We start from the raw sequence: 5,024 nt of genomic DNA, 5'->3' as shown, positions 1-5,024 counted from the left end.
TGTTCTGCTCTCTGTCTCATCCCACTTCAGGGGCAGAGCAGGCAGGGGTTGGGACGTTGGCATGTTAAAAACATAAGGGTTCCCATGGAGTCCGATCCAGCCCACAGGGGCCCCTGTCCAGGCCAGAGTGGAACAAGCCCCCCAGGGTACCACAGCTGACTCCTCAGAGGTGGGTGCAAACTCTTCTTCTCGGGGTGGATTTTACTTACAGGCCTGGTGGTTCTAGCTACATGCTATGTACACACATTCCCCAAACCAGAGGCTACACCAGGACCTCAGCTCACCCGAGGCTGGCAACGGAGCCAGGGTTCTGACACCTGGACCTTGGGCACATACCTGTGGCTCAGTCAGCTTACCCAGGCAGATGCCTGATGGGGTGTGGCTTGGGGAGGGGGTTCAGAGACAAGCCTAAGGGGCAGAGCGGAGTGGGAGGGCACAGGGCCTCCCCAGGCTTCAAGCTGAATGGGATTTGATAGGAGGTCCCACCACCCGGCCTCTCAGGGCATCTGACCCTGCACAGGAGGTGCTGGTGTGAGCAGGGTCAAAGGGCATGGCCACTTGTCCTTCTTCAGCCCCTATTGGAGCTGAGCCCTCACACTAGGTAGAGAGGGGGCATGAACTGTGGCCCAAGGACCAAGCCTGTCAGGGGTGGGGGTGGGGGTGGAGGGGGTGGAGCATCTTAAAGAAGGCTGATGTGGGGGGCGGGGGGGACGCGGGCTGAAAAGGCACCTTGGTACGGGCTTAATCTGCCCCCGAGGGCCTTTCAAAAACAGCTACCAAACCCGCTGCTGTCGAGCGCCTAGAGCCTTAGAGGTATAGTTGGGCTGCCTAAACACAAGGTCAGTGGTTCGAAAGCCCCATCTGCTCTTTGGGAGAAAGAGAAGGCTTTCTGCTCACATAAAGCTTTAGCCTCAGAAACCCCCAGGGATGGTGCTGCCCACTTCATAGGGCAGTGTGTTTGCTCGTTTTGGTCTATTACGGTGTGTGACCACCCTGACAGATGGAAGACAATTGCTCCTGTGGGCTTCTGAAACTGCAACTCTTAACAGAGGCAAACTGCCCCTTCTTTCTCCTTTGGGATGACAGGTGGGTTCAAACCGCTGGCCTTTCGGTTAGCCGTCCAGTGTGCGGCTGACACATCATCCCCCGGCCACCTAGGTTTCTTGAGGGTCTTTAGGACAGGCCCTCTCACAATTCAGCAAGCTGGTGACAGGAACAGGGTCCGCCCGCCCCGCTGCCTTGACCACCTGGGCTGTGGACGCTTGCGAGGGTCCTGGGGGAAGGGGATAAACAAACTCAAAAGCCGCATTCAATGTCGAGAATAGAACTTCCCCTGTGGTTCCAGAGACTGTAACTCTTCCCAGGAGGAGACAGGAAGTCCTGCCTCTCTCCCGTGGAGCAGCTGGAGGTTTCAAACTGCTGACCTTTCGGCTAGTTGGCAGCTCAGTGTGCGACCGCTATATCACCAGGGTGTAACTCAGAGCAGGGACTGGAGGCCCAGTGGGTGCTGGTGGGTGACTGCTGCTGCATCTGCTGTGGCATTGGGGTGACATGTGACAGGGACCCATGCAAAGAAGGAGGCCCTGGCCTGCTGTGATGACGGCTATATGCAGCAGCTACAAGCCCAGGTGGCCCAGGGTGTAGCAGTTACATAATTTCATGTCAACTTGACAAATAAGCATAGGAGTGGAGTCTAGTCTGTCAGTCAGGTCACAGCCTGATGACGCCTCCTGGTGGGCGTGGCCTTCTCCTGAGCATTCTGGGAACGTCCTCTCTTTTTCCCTGGAGGGGGGCACACGCACTCTCTGCTTCACCTTCCTGCTGTTGGGACACTCGGAGAGCTGGAGGAGCCACATGGAGACTAGAGCCACCGCTGAGATGCATCCACCGCCACTAGAGCCACATGACTTTGCACCCACCGGCCTGTGATCTTCCCGCAGTTGGCATCATGTGCCGCCTGAGTCTGGAGAGGAATTTATGGACCAGTATCAGACATATGGGCTAATATCGGATCTATGGACTTGATCTGGACGGGGATGGGGTGTTTTCTCAATATACAGCTGCTCTTTAATATGAAGCTCTCATATACACATGTCCTCGGATTTCCGTCTCTAGTCAACCCGCTCTCACCCAGAGGGCTAGCTGAAGCTAGGGGACAAGGAAAGATCTCTTGAGGAACTGATGGAGGGAGCAGGATCCTGCTGACACCCCGAATTCAGAATTGGAAGCCAGCCTCCACATGGTGAGACCATCTGCCTTGTTCCTGAGAGCCTCCAGTTTGGGGCACGAACACCCACCCTCCTCACCCCCAGAGGTGAGAAATGAGTGTCCTCAGATGTTGCCACGTGTCCATGGGGTGGGGTGCCAAAGATGCCCCTTGCATAATGAAGGCCCACTGACTGAAGGCGGATTCCCCTCTGGGGGTCTCAGGGGAGGGGCCGGGGGGTCCCACAGGCATCCTTGTACCCAAGCCCCACACCATGGCACCCCAGCCCAGGCCCCAAACAAAATCAGAAGGTGACGGGCATGCCCGGCTCGCTTCGTATGCAAGGGCCGCTTTTCCCAGTCGCAGCTTTAATCCAAACTCGCCTTCTTTAAATCCCGGTAAGCATATGGCGGGCCATGTGCCTGAGAGCAGCCTCTTGTTTTCTCCCTGGTGTCTGCGGAGCCAGAAATCTTGCTCCCAGGCAAAGCTCGGGAGACACACGCAGCACGCAAAAGTCCAAGATAAACAGGCCTGCTCTGCCCTCGGACACGTAAGCTGGATTGTCTTCAGTAATCCCGGCGGCCCTTCAGGGATAAAGCCGGGGCCAAGAAAGCCTCCCAGTACCATCCCTGGGAACACATGCACAGGCACGCGCGCATGCACGCCCTGCCTGCACACACGCGCGGGAGCACTCTGTCTGGCAGGAGATGCAGGTGACAGTCACAACATGGCAGGGCTTCCACACGCCTCCCCCCACACTCCCCCACCCCGCCAGCCCAGGCTCTGCCAAGCTCCCCCTGCCTCCCTCCATGCACAGAGCTGGGCTAAGGCCCCTCAGGCTGCACACAAAACTCCCTATTTCCTGCTAAACCTGGAATGAGGAAGATGCCTTTGTCGGGCTTTAGGAATGAAAGGGAGAAGTCACGAGCCTCTCAGGGCTGCCCCGGGCTGAGAGCGAGTTTGTACACAGCTCTCTGCTTCACGGGGCAGTGAGTACGGACCAGGAAACCCGGGATTCCGAATCAGAGCACCTTGGCGCTGGAGACATAAATCTTCCTTCCAGTGCCCAGATGGCACCCAGGCGCAGTGGCTGGGAACGGGGCAGCTCCCCTTCATTTGCCAGCCCTCCCCAAACCCCCGCCCCTGTCTGCTGACCCCAGACTTCAACCCCAGACTTCATCGCAAGTCCACCCAGAGGGGCCTCGGAAGGCAGGCCTGACAATCTCCTGAAGGGTCACAGCCGTTAAACCCAGCAGGTCCCGGTGTGTCTGCTTCAACAGTGCTCCTGGGGGCACCTGGAGGAGCCGGGTCTGCCGTGATATGCACATGGGGGTGCCACGAGTCACAATCTACTTGGTGGCATCTGGTCAGTTGGGTTCAGCCCAGGCAACACACACACACACACACACACACACACACACACACACTGTAGTTCTGACCTCGGGCTTGGTCTCCAGGAGGAGAAGGAGATGGGGCACATCAGCCGCTAGCTTCTCCCCGTCAGGTCTGGGCCCTGAGTGCCAGCCTGCAGTGGCCATCATGCCAGCCGACAAGCAAGGCACATGGGCCCGAGTTCAGGTCCAGCTCTTTCCTGACAAGCTGGGCTGCCCTACGAGAGTCCCTGCCCACAGTGCCGCTCCCAGCTCCAGACTCACCACGTTCAAGGCCACCCTGACTCCCAGCAGTCCTATGGCACAAGGCGGAACTGCCCTTGTGGGGTTCTGAGGCTGTCACACTTTGAGGGAGCAAGAAGCCTCGTCTTCCTCCTGTGGAGCAGCTGGTGGTTTCAAACACTGAACCTTAGGGTTTGTAGCACAATGCATAGCCACTACACCACCAGGTCTCAAACAGCATCCTGTGAGTGACAGGCCCACCCATTTCCTGGCTTGGCTCCGGAGGGAGGAGCTGCCACTGGCCAGATGCATGTAGAGCTGTGGTCCTCTCTCCCACTGGGGAGAAGCACCTTGCCATAGGGCTCACCACGCAGCCTCTTGTGAGTCAGGATATCGCCAGTTCATTGCCCAGAGGCTGAGCTCCCCAGGGCTGCGTGTCTGAGTCCTGAGGTGCAGAGCTGTCTCTGTGCCGGGCTCCTTCTTTGTGCTCCATTCCTGGGGTCGGCCCGACGTTCCCCCTCTGCTTTAAAGCCCACCTCGGTCCCACCCCAATCTCTGAGAGCTCTCTTCTGAGAGCACTGGCGCGAGAGGGAGACTGGAGTGCAGGCTGTGAATCAGGAGCCCTGGTGACAGCGCATCCATGAATCCGTCAGAGCAAGATTTGCTACCTCTCTGTGTCGAGACAGAGACCAGAAATCCTCTGATAGGATCGCCCAGGCAGCCCTGGCCCTGCACTTCATACCACTCAGCACTTTGTACCAGGACCTGCAGGGTCCCTGGGCTGGGGACCTCACCCCTCTTCTCTGGGCCTTATGCCCCAGCCAGCCAAAGCACTGTGCCTGCGAGGGCTCCCACCTCTGCCTGCCTGACACGGTACCCGGGAGGCACAGAAGCTCGAGATGTCTCAGAAAAAATGAAGCAGTTCTATGACCTGGGGACCTAGACAGCTCTTCTCGAGGTTTGGAGTTCTCCCAAAGCCAGGACCACCTCTGTCTCTCTGGCACTAAGCCCTGGACCTGGCATGTGTTAGGGAGTCAACACAGGTGTGTCGTGGATGGACAGGCAGATGGCAGGAAGGACCAAGGGAGGGAGGGATGATGGATGGGTTGTTAAGTGGTTGGAAGTAATAATGGATAGATAGATGAATAGACAGAAAGACAGATGGATGGGTGGGTGGGTGGGTAGGTGGATGGATGAGTGGGTGG

This window comes from Echinops telfairi, unplaced genomic scaffold (genome assembly GCF_000313985.2).
Source record: "Echinops telfairi isolate 266 unplaced genomic scaffold, ASM31398v2 ScPeMD7_7458;HRSCAF=8496, whole genome shotgun sequence".
Lineage (NCBI taxonomy): Eukaryota > Metazoa > Chordata > Mammalia > Afrosoricida > Tenrecidae > Echinops > Echinops telfairi.
The sequence above is the reverse complement of the archived record's forward strand: the minus strand, read 5'-3'. Positions refer to the sequence as shown.